The following is a 16,749-nucleotide window of genomic DNA, read 5'->3' on the forward strand; positions in this document are numbered from 1 at the left end:
GACATTGCTGGGAGCTCCAGGTGATCCTGAAGTGACAACGGGTGTAACTCAGGAACATCATGCCAATGATTGTGGATAATGAAAAGCACACAAGGCATATAAAGGGAGCATACTGCATTATCAGAATCCTACGAAATAATGACTCTGGAGCAACCTATATTCCTGAGACATACCTGTAAGTTAATACAGAGATTCTAAAACAGGTAATGTCCGTTGATAGTGTAACTTTGAGCCAAGAATGACTTGGTTTTTTCAGCAAACACACAAATAGATTTTGTTGAAATAATAATTTTAACCTAATGAGGGCTTTTTTTTTCTAAAGGCGTTTCCTAAAGAATTCAATTATAATCCAATTGTTATGATCAGTTTTTTCATAAATTTTCCAAGATATATTATACTTTATTTATGAATGTTACTCAATTGAATTGTAGGATCTATTACTGTTTTTGGATAAAGGATTGAAATATAATTTATTTATGTTTTCTATCTTGTGGATAATAATATCTTAATCATGTTCTGGTTTTATGTTATTTAATTGTAAATCATGACGTACTATTTATATTTCTAATATCTTTTGTAGCCACTTTATCTCTATAAGACTATGGGCTTTACATTTCTATGGTTGCTTAATTCTGAGAAATAGAGTTAATACTGGAGAAAGACATTCTTTTGGATTAGGGTCCTGAAGCCTATGGGGGTTATTCGCATGGACCAGAACATTTGCATGGGGACCAATGGTGGGCATATGCATAGGGTTATTTCTGTGTATGTGCATATGTCAGTTGCGTGCAAAAAATTCTGACAGGGACGCTATGCTAACTATGTAACTGCCGCTGTGAAACTACACAAGTACCGATAATTGTGCCCATGGGAACACCCAGCGTTTCATCGGCGTCCCATGTAAATGCTGGGCATTCCCATGGTAATCGGGCCGTGATTTCGGTGCCAGGGCGGGCAGCTGACATCACCAGATGACAGCTGCCCGCCCACTTCCTCCCAAGGGTGCATGCAAATCTAAGTGACTTGAGAGTTACTTAGATATGCGTGTATGTTCCACATCATTCGATGGCCCTGCGTGCGAACACACGCTGCGAGGGGGGTGGCCCGGCATATGCCGGGTGGGATTTGGTGAACTTGCAAGGCTGAAAATTTGCAGCCTTGCAAATCAACCAGAATAACCCCCTATGTCTCATCAAAAAAAACTGTAAGATGTTGAAGCAGAGCTATATTTGAAATACTCCATTTTCTGCCAAGCTTGCAATGAGTTTTCTCTGATAGAAGTAAGTTATGTTTAAGCGCCAAATAAATCAAATATGATGCATTCAACATTTTATAATAAAAAAATATATTATAAAACTTATATAAAAACAATGAACATTATTCACTACCTACTGTATCAGTTGTCCTACTTTTAGACTTAAATCACTCTATTACTTTTCATTCCCAATTAAACCTCTTTTGATGTCTGAATAATGTCCTCCTTTCACTCACAAGAGTATTTAGTTAGGAAATGTATTTTAGCTTCGACAATTAACATAATTACAGTATCTTATTATAATAATATGTGTTCATTTCTTTATATGGTACAACCTAAGTTGTATTATATGTGAATGTCTTTTTTCAAACAAATTGGTTATATGAGTAAAGCTGGGTACACACCTACAGACTTATCTGTCCAATCTATCTGGTAAAACTAAAAATCTGGAGCTTTTTAGAATTGAACATTTGCTCCCAAACACTAATTGATTAAAGCCAATTGATTTAATAAATGTTTCCGAACAATAATATTTATCTGTTTATCTGTATTGCCAGATTATTGTTCCCTCCTGACAGATTGGACAGATAAAGGAGCTTGATTTCATCAGTTTGCTTCAAGTTCTAAATTAAGAAGCTAGATATAAAATAACTAGGTGATTCATCGCGCCCTATGGGCACTCTTCACACCGTCGTAAGGGGCTGCGCCCCCTTAATTTGTGAATGTTTGTATTGTGATAAATATGGTTAGAATTGTATGAAAGATGCCCTGTATTGCAACTTGAGTTATAGGTGAAATGTGTTAAATAGAGAGCATATGATTTGGAAGGGGGTGTGCATTGTTTTGTTTAATTAAAAAGCGGTTGTTTAGGTGTGTGTGTGCAATAGTATCGTAGGGTGTTTTTGGGTCAGCGGCTCCCCACTGGCGGAGGTCACGACACAGGAAAACAGGAGGGTAGTGATAGTGGTGTGTGGGCATAAGGGGGACTAAAGAGGAGGGTGGGGGACACTGTGCAGCTTCTGCCAGTGGGTGAGGGTCCAGAGTGGCAGCACAGGAGAACAGGATGGTGACCCTGAGTCAGTGTCTCCTCCTACTGGGTGGGAGTTAGGGTGCATGAGAGCAGGAGGCTGGGCTATGAGGCATGATAGGGGTATGTGGGTGACACAGCGTCAGCGACTCCCCAGTGGTGGAAGTTACGGTTCAGAAGAGCAGGAAGCTGGGTAGTGATAGGGGTGTGTGGGCATATGGGGGACTAAAGAGGAGGGTGGGGGACACTGTGCAGCTTCTGCCAGTGGGTGAGGGTCCAGCGTGGCAGCAAAGGAGTACAGGATGGTGCCCCTGAGTCAGTGTCTCCTCCTACTGGGTGAGAGTTAGGGTGCATGAGAGCAGGAGGCTGGGTGGTAAAGCAAGATAGGGGAATGTGGGCAACACAGGGTGAGCGGGTCCCCACTGGCGGAATTTACGGGGCAGGAGAACAGGAGGCAGGGCAGTGATAGAGGTGTGTGGGCATGAGGGGTAGTAAAGGTTTTTGGCTGTTGCAGAGTAGTTATGGGCATTGGTGCAGACGCCATCAATAGTTGGTATTGATTGCGATTTTGCACCCTGCCATCGATAGTAGTAACATATTACTTGGATAACCATCGATTGTTGTAGCTATCGATAGTCATCCATTATATCTGACTGAATAGGCCATGGGTCAATCAGAACTCGGTGGCGGGACTTCCGGGTGTGAGGGGGAGGAGCTATGCTCCCTGTCCCGGCACCTTAAAAAAATTGAAACTTGATCGGTTCTCCTTTGCCATTGATGTAGGGAACCCATCTGGTCCTCCCACATCGATGGCAAAAGTATTCAACATTGGCCATAAACCATCAATGATTTGAAATCATTGATGGTCAATGGGCATCCCTAGAACTGGAAGAGGGTGGGGGACAGTATGCAGCTCCTGGCAGTGGGTGAACCTGCAGTGCGGCAGCCAGGGCCGGATTTCCCACCTAGGGGCGGCACCTGCTTGTGGCGGTACAGGACCCCCCATTCTCACGGGGGTATGTGAAATGCGGGAGCTAGGTCGCGGGGGTCCGCTGAGGGGGGGGGGGGGGGGATTGCCGGAAGGCGGTCAGGGGGGTCTGCAAATTGCGGGAGGGGGAGGGGGTCCGCAAATCGCGGGAGGGGGCTCGGGGGGGGCTTGAATAACGGTAAGGGGGTCCGCAAATTGCGGGATGGTCACTGAATTGCGGGAGGGGGGGTTTTGGGGGTCCGTGAATCGCGGGAGGGGCGCGGGGTGCCGTGAATCAAGGGAGGTGGGGTGGGCTTACCTACATGCTAGTTGTCAGAGGTAGATAGTTCAATGCTAGGGGATACATGCATATTGACAGGAGTTACATGCTTCTTGCCAGGGGTTTCATTCTCGTTGCCATGGGGATTACATGCTCATTATCAGCGGAGAAAATACATGCTCATTGCTAGGGGAAAATACATGCTCATTCCCATGGTAATTGCCGGGTGAAGGGGGGTGGGGTGTTACATGTTTGTTGCACAGGGGTCTCATTCAAACAGCGTGCCAGTGCTACCCGAATCCGCAGTTCTGGGTAGCTCTAGCCATGCTGTTATCCTTTGACAGAGACTAGAGGTACTATCTCCTTGAAGACGGTTTTTGGAGGGGCCACTTCATTCCACATGTGGGTGGGTGGATGGGAAGCCTGAAGAAGATGACGGCTGGAGGAGGCTGCGGCGGTGTGTGCCATCTATTAGGGAGTGCCAAGGCAAACCTGGCACCTCCCCATGCACATGCATTTTACTTTTATTAATTATTTAATGTAGCATATTTTTCATGCATATTTGCATGCATATTTCAAGCTTTTTATGTTGCATATAATCCGATCTCAAGTTATGGGTTTGTTAAAAATAGATCATGCCAGAAAAACTTAATTAGTTACTATGAAGATGTCAGCAGGAATGTGGACTTAGGGAAATTAGTGGATGTACTGTAATTCTTCTTGATTTTGCAAAGGCATTTGACACAATGCCATATAAAAGGTTGTTAATACAACTTGATAACCTAGGGGTAGGGGATAAAATCTGAACTTGGATAAAGGTGGATTGGTTTGGTTATATGGTCGTGGATTGGTTTGGTTATATGGTCATGAACAAAGAGTATTGGTAAATGGTAAACGTTCCAGCTGGGGAAAGGTCCAAAGTGGAGTCCCGCAAGGATCACTGTTGGGTCCAACCTTGTTTAATCTATTCATAAATGATCTATGTGAGGGCCTAGAAAGTAAAATTGCAATATTCAAAGATGACACAAAACTGAGTAAGGAAATTAACTCAGAAGGAGATGTGGAAGCACACAAAATGACTTCATTAAACTAGAAAAGAGGGCAGATAGGTAGAATATGCAATTTAATGTAGATAAATGCAGAAATGAACACGCTAGTTATAAGTAAAATTAAGTTATTATGGGGAGCTCTGCATTACAAAAAGGATTTTAACCAGTTGAGTAATAGTGCACACCGCTCAAGTGCTGCAGCAAAAGCAAACAGGACCCTGGCATGCATTAAAAGGGGAACGGACTTGAGAAATTCCAGTGTGATAGTGCCTCTTTAGAATTTGTTAGTGAGGCCACACTTAGAGCCTGATTGTGGTTCATCCGCAAAAGCAAATTCAGGTGGCGCAGGTGTAACATTCACAGAGAGAGTTAGATTTGGGTTGGGTTTGTACTTTAAACTGATATCTATATTGCAGTGAAAAATGAAAGAAGCTATTTACTCTGCACAAAATAACACTTAAATCTAACTCTCTCTGCACATGTTACATCTGCCCCACCTGCAGTGCACATGGTTTGCTTTTGTGAGTGAACTAGAATCAGGTACTTAGTGTACTGTGTTCAGTTCTGGGCACCTCACCTTAAAAAAGACATAAATGAACTGGAACTAGAGATGTGCAGACTCGGATTCCGGAGATCCGAGCCCCCATGAACGTCATCATTCCGAGCCCGATTCCGAGCAGCGCTCGGAGATTCCCGCCTGACTCGGGTCCGTCCGCGTGGTCAGAACGCCATCTCCCGGCGCCGGATTTCGCGAGGCTTTAAAAGCGGCTGCCGCGCCCGCCATCTTTACTCCATCAAGTAGTGGGTTGGGAGAGGGTGTGTTGGTGCTGCTGCTGGGGCTTAAACTTGAGCTTGACCTTGAGCGCAATATTTTTCAATCGCTGCGGCTGTCTCTCAGTGCTGCTGTGTAGTCTAACTGTGTACTTGTAGTACTACTGTCTCCTCTGTGCGGTCTACCTCTGGTGTGCTGTGCTGTAATTAATTATTTTATTCGCTGGGGCTGTCTCCCTCATTGCTGGTGTGTACTCTGTTCTCCTCTCTGCTTAGGCAGAGTCGGCCTTAGGCATAGGCAAACTAGGAAATTGCCCAGGGCATTTGGAATGCCTAGGGGAATCAGCAGCTTCTGCTGATTAAAATGATATGCAGCATGCCTATATTTTGCGTGTGAGTGAGGCTGTATCTGCATATGAAATAGTGTATTCATGGAAATCACTAACATATACAGGTACAGACACAGTCGCACACAGAATATAGGCATGTCACATATAATTTTAATCATTGGAAGCTCCTTGTGTGTGCTGGTCATAACAATGCAAATAAGACAAATTTTCAGCAAAAAGGGCACCCAAAGATAGCAGAACTGGCTAGGAGCTGCATGGCCTATTGAGGCAAGATGTATGAGGAAACATCTGTATCCAAGCAGAGGCAGAGGTCACAGTGTTAGCGGCTGTGCGAGTGCTGTCTATGGGTGGGTTGGTTGTGCAATAGTGTTCGGCATATGTGTAAGGGGTCATGTATAAATGCATTAATAATGTGCAACATATGTGTAACAGGTATTATGTGTGTCATGTGTATAAGGGCATTAATAATGTGTAATGTGCATTATGTGTGTCATGTGTATAAGGGCATTAATAATGTGCAACATATGTGTAAGGGTCATTATGTGTGTCATTATGTGTATGAAGGACATTAATAATGTGTGTCATGTGTAAGGGGCATTACTGTGTGGTATTATCAGGGGTGCCAAGAGAAAGGGGTAGGGGGTACAAATTACCCAGGCCAAAGTCTGATGGAAGGGCCCAGTGGGGGCCCCGGGCCCCCTCCCCTTAAGTGACAGCAGCAGCTGCAGCTCTTCTCCTCTGCCCAGCACACACTGCTTTGTGCTGGGTTGCAGTGTGGCCATGGACAGAGCCGGATTAACAATGGGCCTGATGGAGCTATAGCTCCAGGCCCACTCTCCAAATAGGCCCATTTTGTAGCTGAGGGTCAGGGCTTTCCAATGAGATGAGCCCTGCGTCGCTAGCCCCCCGGGAACCGGAGATACCGCCAGGCAAACCTGGAACGTTTTCCCCATAGGATAACATGGGACCCGCTAAATCCGAACTCCACCCGGTTCCAACGGCTGCCAGTTCCCCCTACAGCATCACAGAAACTCGAGGTTGATCTCAGTGGAACTCAAATCGCTGGGCCTTCAATCTGATACAGGGTCCATATGGGTTCATTGCTTCTAGAGATATTGCAGGTAAAACTATTATTTTTTTTTCATTTCTGAAATGTAATTTCATGGCTGCTCATGTTGTTTGAGGACAGATTTCTTTGGAACAAAATGGCCCAGTTTCACGGGACCAAAATCATTTGAAGGCTACATGTAAATGGGTCAGTTGGTTCCGAAGATATAGCTGGTTGTTTAAAGGGGGGCGGGGGTGGTTTTCTCTCCCCCTCACCCTAGAAAATGCAGGGACTAGGCTGGTGTAAAAGGGGCCAGTCCGAGAATGTCCCTGCATGATCCTGGGACCATATTCCCTGCATTTTCTGGTATAAAAGGGGTGTTATTTCAAATAGCCGGGACATACAGTGCTCTGAATACAGCCGGGCAGCCCCCTGCTCTCTGCCCGGCTGTTAATGGCTGTCATTTCTGCCCGGTGGCGACTGTCCCCCAGTTACCGCGAGCATTTATTCCCCCTTGGCAATGAGCATGTAATCCCACATGGCAATGAGCATGGAACCCCTGGCAATGAACATGTAGATATGCAACACTTATGTAGCATCATTTTTAATAGGCATTATGGTGTTTGGCATAATACGTAATGGAGATTATGGTGTGAGGCTTAACATGTAATGGGCATTATGGTGTATATTTTTAATGTGCGCCTTTGGCGCGCAATGCCCCTATTTATGAAGCATATTGTGCATTATTGCTCAATCTGTTTGGTATAGTGCAGGCATGTCCATACTATGGCCCTCCAGCTGTGAAACTACAAGTCCCATCATGCATTGCCACAGTTTTGCAATTAGGGAATGCAAAAACGATGTAAAGGCATGCTGGGACGTGTAGTTTCACAACAGCTAGAGGGCCACTGTTTGGACATGCCTGGTATAGTGTGTATTTTGGCTCAATCCATGTGGCACAATGTGAATTTTGCCTTAATCTGTGTGGCATAACCTGAATTTTGGCTCAATCTGTGTGCCATAGTGTGAATTTTTGCTCAATCGGTGTGAATTTGGCATGTGGCATAATGTGTAAGAAGCAAGTACAGTATAAGGGGGCTACTATTGTGTTGCATGATTTGTAGAAGGAGTATATGGTGTGGTAAACTTAGGTTACCACATAAAAGGTGCTGACATATTGCCTACCAAGTTTCGGTTTTCAGTATTTTTTTAGGACTGGAGTGGTGCCTTACCCCGCAAGTATCTTAGGACATCGGCGTCCTGCGGGTGCACCTTTGGAGTGCACCCACCAATATATCTCCCTGCATTTTTCTTATGCCAGCCCCCTGCCTTTTCCAGGCATATATAATTAGTTGAAAGTATTTACACAAATAGAGACACACCCATGAGCAGACCACCCAAACAGAACACTGGTCACGCCACCCACATTATTAGGTGCTGGTTGCAACCCCTATTATTGCGCATAATAGGCCCTTGATCATTTTCAGCTCCAGGCCCATTTAGACCTTAATCTGGCTCTGGCCATGGAGGTGCTTAAAATACAATATTTTCTCAGGATTTTTTTCTAAGGGTATAATGTGAATAATGTGAGGAGTATATAATGTACATAAGGTAAAGTGGTACTACTGTGTGATGTAATGTGAATAAGGGACACCATCACATGATATAATGCGAATAAAGTTGCACTACTGTGTGGAATCATTTGAATTGGGGGTAGTATTGTGTGGCCATGCCCCTTCCCAGCAAGAACACACCCCTGTTTGGGCTGCGCACCGAATGTGTGCACTGTTTCTATTGAAAATAATGCGGCTAGGAGCTTCAAAATGATGACTGCTATGATGAGGGTTGATAGTGCTGGGAAAGGGGAGCAGGGTCAGAGGTGAAAATAGTGGCGGTGCTAGGGGGCACCAGCCAAAATCTTGCCTAGGGTGTCATTTAGGCTAGGACCAGCTCTGTGCTCAGGAGAACAGTCTAACTGTGTACCTGTAGTACTACTGTCTCCTCTGTGCTGGGGCCTACCTCTGGTGCTGTGCTGTGCTGTGCAGGCTGTAATATTATATTACATATTAATAAATAATTAATTAATTATATTATATATGTAGTCCACTGGTGCTGCCTGCATTGAATCTGCCAGTATTATTTAGTTGCTCAGTCCACTGTTGCCACTGACAGTGCTACTGCCTACCTAGTGTACCTACATACTAGGCTGCTATATCTAATAATTTAATTTAAAAATAATACTTGTGCTGTGTGAGACTGTAAAAAATAATTCCATGCTGCTGGTGCACTGACGTGTGCCACTGAGTGCCACTGCCAAGCAGTACCGTCCTAATAATAAAATTAATTATTATATAAATTCTGCTGGTACACTGCATAAAGCTACTGGTGGTGTGTAATATTAATAACTACCTTTTCTGGTGACCACTGGCAGTGCTACTGCCTGCCTGCCTGCCTACCTACCTAGTACCTATTAGTTTATTTTCTCTACCTACTAGGCTGCTATATTATTAATAATTAATTGAATTATATATAGTCCACTGGTGCTGCCTGCCTGCACTAAATACTGTGAATAGAGGTTGCCAGTATTATTTACTCAGTCCACTGTTGCCACTGGCAGTGTTACTGCCTAAGTGTACCTACCTAGTAGTACAAGTACATACTAGGCTGCTATATCTAATTTAATAAAAAAAATAATAATACTTGTGTTGTGTGGGACTGTAAAAAATAATTCCATGCTGCTTGTGCACTGATGTGTGCCACTGAGTACCACTGCCAAGCAGTACCTAATAATAAAATGAATTATTATAAATTCTGCTGGTGCAAAATACTAGTATTGCTGACGTATCTACCTGTCTTGTGCCTAGTACTGTCTTATCTACCTGTCTGATGCCTAGTACTGCCATATCTACCGTCTGGACTGGGGCTCACTGCCTAATACTGGCGTATCTACCTGTCTGGTCTGGGGCTCACTGCCTAATACTGCCGTATCTACCTGTCTAGTCTGGCGCTCACTGCCTAATACTGCCATATCTACCGGTCTGGTGCCTAGTACTGCCGTATCAACTGCTGCAGTGCCACTCTTACATGAGCCACGTGTTTGTGCCGCACACTTGTGTGGCTTAGCATAGTTATCCAGCTACCTTGGTGCAACCTTTTGCCCTAAAAACAATATTGTGAGGTGTTCAGAATAGATTGGAAATGAGTGGAAATTAATATTATTGAGGTTAATATAGCGTAGGAGCACCCCCCCCCCCCCCCCCCCAAATTCTGCGATTTTAACAGTTTTTATGCTTTTTTAACACAAAAAAAACAGAACCCAAAACCCAAGAAATCCAAACACAAAACACTTAGGAGGTGTTTTGGCAAAACCCATTAGAACCCAAAACCTCAAGGTAATCAGAACCCAAAACCCGAAAAGTGGCCGGTGCACATCCCTAACTGGAACAGGTTCAGAGAGTGGCTACTAAACTAATAAGGGATCTTGAGTGACTAGAAAATAAAGATAGACTATCCATGCTGAATATGTATACACTGGAAAAACGGACTGACGTCTTTTTTCGGCCTAAATTACTATGTTACTATGTATGTTACATGCGCACAAAAGACCGTGCACATGCCCCATCCGAATGGACTAAAATGACCCCACACTTTATTTGGCAACTGCACATCCTAAGTGCACATAGTCAAAAATGGCTCCAACGGCTCCATTCCCTTCAAGGGGAAATCCCATAGTCAAAATCAGCCATAGCATATATCTTACCTTGTGTATGCCCCACAGTGCAACTTAAAACAGTACAACACATCTAAATTAATTTTATATTTTCTTATACTGATTTTGGTGAAAATGTTTTTGTGTACTATTCTCTCGGAAAATGATTCCCTTTCATTTATAGTCCAAGGGGTCAATGTTATCTTGCCCATAGTGTACAACAATGGTCGTGTAAAAGTCACATCACACACAATTGTCTGTGAAACCTAAGTGTGAAAGATACTGTACTGTGTTATATTTGTAAAGAGTGCCAAGCAGGGCTGGCAATTGAAATCTTGGGGCCCCATACACTGATATCTGTGGGGGCCCCCTTCCCCATTAAGCACAGTAATGGTAAAGAGCAGGATGGGAGTAGTGGTGCGGAGCATGGAAGGAGGGTGGGACTAGTGATGCGGAGCAAGGGAGGAGGATGTGAGTAGTGGTATGGAGCAGATATGGAGGGTGGGAGTAGTGGTGAAGAGTAGGGAGATAGGGTGAGAGTAGTGGTGCTGAGCAGGGAGGGAGAGAAGTGCCTCTTTATTGTACCCACCTACCCATCAGCTGAACAGCAGCACTCAGGGGTCACTTCTCCGGTGGCCGGACATCTTAGTGGCGGAGGGGCGGGTGCCTGAGCGGTTGGACTCCAGGCACCTGGATATACATACACACAAAAGAACACACATAAAATACATACACATATATATATATATATATATATATATATATGTATCACAGGTGTAGAGCCAGAAACAGATCCACAAGGAGCACTCACCAATAAGATCAATTGCAGTTTAATGGTACTTGTTTAGGATACAAAACGTCTTACTTTTGTATTGGAGTCGACGTTTCGGCCACTAGAGGGCCTTTGTCAAGACAGATCACCTGCCACATCCGTACAGCACAAGCACTACAAAAGTAAGATGTTTTGTATCCTAAACAAGTACCATTAAACTGCAATTGATCTTATTGGTGAGTGCTCCTTGTGGATCTGTTTCTGGCTCTACACCTGTGATATATTGGGAACATCATTGGATGTTTACTTAAGTGGAGCACCCCGAAAGTTGACAAGGGCTGGCCGTGAGTGCGGATTCTCCAAAATATATATATATATATGTAGGCATAGGCTCTGGCACTCACAATCCACTTTGGTCATCCGCTGGATATATACATACCCGTACAAAATCTCTGTTCCTCGACTTCCCTGTCAGTGGCAGTTACAGATGTGAGCCTGCAGCACAGTCCAATATTCAAAAAGGGGAGCCACACCTAATGCCACCCCAAACATCACTGTCCTGGACTTTCTGTCAGTTGATGTGCCGCCCCCCTCTTTGAATATTGGACTGTGCTGCAGCCCCACCTCTGTAACTGCCACTGGCAGGTAAGTCCAAGAACAGAGCATTTTGTACCTAATGGAATGGGTCATGTTGGAGGGTATGTATATATATATATATATATATATATATATACACACACACACACACAAACATGCATACATGCACACACACACACTTAGAACACAGACAGACACACATACATGTAGTGCACACACTTACTCTGATAGGAGGAGGGAGGAGAGCAGCTGTCATTGATGCCAGGTCTGGGCAGCAGCCTTCTTTAAGCCTCTGACCCATGGCTTAAAAATCTCGCAATTTGCAGGTCGATTGTGAGGGGGCAGGGCCAATATGACAAGATTGAATGACAAGTGTCACTTAGGCTCCACCCCCTCACCGCCGACCCGCGAATCACGGCAAACAGCCGTGAGGGGGCGGTGCTACAGAACCAGGACTGTCTGCAGAGTGCAGACTGTCAGTGTAAAAATAAAACAATTGTTTGCCTAGGCTAGCGGCTGGGCAGCACTGCAGTGCTGCGCTGGGGACTCGGAGATGAGTAGCCATGCGGGCAGCAGAGCTGGGGGACGGAGCGACCGGGCAGCAGAGACTGCGGGGATGCAGTGACTGGCCAGGCAGCAGATCTGGGGGGCTGAGCGGCTGGCTTGGGGGCCCCTGAGATCATCGGGCCCAGGATGACTGTCCCCCTTGACCCCCCCTGTCACCGGCCATGGTGCCAAGTTGCCAAGCCTGCCAGGCATGCTTGGAAAACCCTTTGCTGACAATCAATTATGTTATATTGAACATTGACGGAGATAATAAAAACTAGCCATGTTTCCAAACACTAGAGGGCAACATTGAGACATGCAGTATTTCGTCTTTTTCAACTCATAACCAGATATTCTGCATAACATTCAAGGTGCATTAATAGAGTGAAGCTCAATTTAGCAAGAAATGACTTACAAATTAAGATACAAAATTATGATATTAAATTTAGAAAATAATTTGATGATTGCACATAATTAAAACCATTATAATTACTGCAGCTATAATAAATACTATACCTGCAAAAAAAGATTAGAAGATGTAAAATTGATCACATTTTTCTAACAATATCCAAATCGCTTAATGATGTATTCAGAATACAAATGATGAATGATGCTAATTATAAAGCTCTGTTCCTTCCATATGATGCTGTTCCAGGTGCAATTATTGGACGTATGTTGAACAACAAAGGTAACAGTTTTCTGGACAAGACTTCAAAGACCAGAATTAACAAAGTGCTAGCATTATACCTCTTATTTTGTAATGGCTCATCTCACAGACTGTATTAATGACAGTGAAAAGGATAAAAAGAAACCTATGTTTACACATCACTAAGAGGCTTGAAACCTAACTTAATGACAGTGAAAATGGAAGAAATGTACAGTATTTTAACATTAAGTTATCAGGAATTGTGGAGCCCAGGACTGTGGATTCATGGGTGGAGCTACAGTGGGGGTAGGGCATCTGTTGGTACATAAACCAATAACACAGTACGTATGGTAAGAAAAGAAAAAGATGTGATGTGGTGCGCTATCAACAGCTGCTGGCGCAGGGTTGTCAAACTCTAATTAAAAAGACAGATAAAAAAATAGAAATGTGCCAGCGCTGGCTGTCCCAATGATTAGACAAGACAGTTCTCAATTAAAAAACAAATAATTTAATAGCTTAAATCATATGTAAATATTAACATAAAATAAAAATTTAAATGTAATGTTTAGCTGTATACGGCCCTGCAGCTGGTCTGTGTGGCCCTCCCGGCAGTTGTGCAGGGAGCCAAGTACAAGGGAAATCTCAAGAGAGCTACCAATCTCTCTCTCTCTCTCTCTCTCTCTCTCTCTCTAGCTTATGCATGCTTGTTTTTCTTTCTTGCTTGCTTTTTTTTCTGTTTTTCTTTTTTCAAGGTAAAATTGGAAATACTGTTCGAAGAAAGGGTAAAATCATGGAAATGCCAATCTATACCTCAATATTCAACTGAAAAAAAGTAAAAAAGACACAAGGCAATACCCAACTGATGAAGCTACGATTATATCTGGCACAGAGTGCTTCTCCTAGAGAAAAACACAACTTTGTTGTTAATAAAATGTTAGCTTGAAAGACCAAAAAATAACACATATTCTTATCTCAGTAGGCAATATAAAATAGGGGTTTGGCCGAATATTATTTCTGTTTCTGGCATTTAACATCTGTGAATTTCTATACAAAAAAAAAGATCGTTTGACTTCAGAACAACATTGCTTTTTCAAAGTGTCGTATTTATATAAAAAAAAAATTCGGTACTTGTGTATTTTGGCGGCGCCCATCGCATCGCATACCATAACACATACGATGGTATGCGATGCGACGCGATATCGTACGATAGAGCACGATGGCATACAATTTTGAAATTGTATGCCATTGTACATGGCATACGATGCCATACGATGCGATGCGATGCGATTAAACATTGTATAAGCACCCTAATGGGTGCTTATACTATGTTAAGCACCCAAATGGGTGCTTACAATGTTAAATGCACCCCCACGCCACCCCCCACTATAAACGTGAACCCGAAGCGTGGCGAGCGCAGCGAGCCCGCGAGGGGCGGCGGTACGCGTCCTACGACCTTTTCATACCCCCACTATCCACGTCGGCGTGGAGTTGAGAATAGAATAGTGTGGCGAGCGCAGCGAGCCACCGAGCCCGAAGCGTGGCGAGCGCAGCGAGCCCCGCGAGGGGACGCGGATACCTTCACAGGTAAACGCGTCCCCTCGCGGGCTTCACAGGTGTCCGCGTCGCCACGGACACCTGTGAAGCCCGCGAGGGGACGCGTATAACTGTGAAGGTATCCGCGTCCCCTCGCGGGGCTCGCTGCGCTCGCCACGCTTCGGGCTCGGTGGCTCGCTGCGCTCGCCACACTATTCTATTCTCAACTCCACGCCGACGTGGATAGTGGGGGTATAAAAAGGTCGTAGGACGCGTACCGCCGCCCCTCGCGGGCTCGCTGCGCTCGCCACGCTTCGGGTTCACGTTTATAGTGGGGGGTGGCGTGGGGGTGCATTTAACATTGTAAGCACCCATTTGGGTGCTCAAAAGCACCCTTTAGGGTGCTTATACGATTTTTGGTCGTATAGGGGGTCAAAATCGCGTCGCATCGCATGCCATCGGGTGCATGGCATGCGATGCGATGCGATCTGTTCGTCGTACGACGGACATCGGGGGCGCCGCCAAAATACACAAGTACCAAAAATTCTATAACACAAATGTTAGAGAATAACAAAATTAAACATATATACCTTATAAACAACTTCATACTGTATGCCTTTACATGGCTTTAAAACATTTTAGAAACAAGCATTGAAATATTCTGCTTTGGACGGGATACGGTCACTAGGTCTACAAGCATTAGGTCAACACCACTAGGTCAACATGCATTAAGGTCGACATGACTAAAGGTTGACATGCAAGAAGGTCGACGCGCATGAAGGTCAACATGAGTTAGGTCGTTAGGTCGACACAAGCATTAGGTCGACATGGGGTTTTTCACTTTTTTTCAAGCCAACAATTGCCGACTGGCGGTATTTCAAGCCCTACCATCCACTAGGGTGTGGTGGGAGAATAAAACAGTGTGCCCGAAGCATGATGAGCGCAGCGAGCCATGCGAGGGGGTGCGGTGCTACGTTTCAGTATCTATGTCGACTATGTGAAAATTAGGGACAAAAACTGGTGAAAACCCCATGTCGACCTTTTGACTGTCGACATTCCCCATGTCGACCTAATGATTGTGTCGACATAATGACCTATCGACCTTCCTGCATGTTGACCTTCAGTCATGTCGACCTTAATGCATGTCGACCTAATGCTTGTCGACCTAGTTGCTGTCTATCCAATGATCCATACCCTTCTGGACAAGGGCTCCTTACTTTTACACAACTACATATATTCTACATCATGGGTCCTCAAACTGCGGCCCTCCAGATGTTGTGAAACTACAAATCCCAGCATGCCTTGCCACAGTTTTGCTATAAGGGAGTGTTAAAACTGTGACAAGGCATGCTGGGATTTGCAGTTTCACAACATCTGGAGGGCCGCAGTTTGAGGACCCATGTTCTACATTGACAATGATGGAATAATTTAAAAGAAAAAAGGTACTTGTTTAGTTTTACGGCGGCCGATATATCGGATGCGATATCAGCCGATATATCGGCTGATCCGATGCGATTTTTTACCTGTTCATAACCCCACTATCCACTACACATGGAGATGATTTTATATAGTGTGGCGATCGCAGCGAGCCACCGAGCCCAAAGCGTGGCAAAGGGACGCGGATTACTGCGCTCGCCACACTATATAACATCAACTCCATGCGTAGTGGATAGTGGGGTAATGAACGTAAAAAATCGCATTGGATCAGCCAATATCGAATCCGATATATCGGCCGCCGTGAAACTAAACAAGTACCAGAAAAAACGATAAACAAATCTAACACATTGGAGGGGATTCAAGCTGGGTACATACTAGACGACTTTGCAAATAATGTGATTTCCCTTGAACTCCCAATGACATTTTGTGTATATGCGATTTTACAAATTATATCAGCAGTGGCCCCATCCAGTAGTATGCTATCACTGATGATATCCTCAGGTTGAGCTGCATGGACAGATGGAAGAGGAAATCGCTAATGACCCGCCGGAGCAAGACATTTAGGTACACACTGAACGATAAATAGGATAGTGTTGCTATGAATGGTCGCTATCAGAATCAGAATCAGCTTTATTGGCCAGTTATACTTGAGTATACTAGGAATTAGATTTGGATTGTTGTGCAACAGCCATGATATGACCAAGTAAACAGTGACAGTACAGATGTATATATGTGGCACCCCGCAGCGGGTGCCACTAGTCA

The sequence above is a fragment of the Crinia signifera genome, chromosome 3 (genome assembly GCF_055691185.1).
Source record: "Crinia signifera chromosome 3, ASM5569118v1, whole genome shotgun sequence".
Lineage (NCBI taxonomy): Eukaryota > Metazoa > Chordata > Amphibia > Anura > Myobatrachidae > Crinia > Crinia signifera.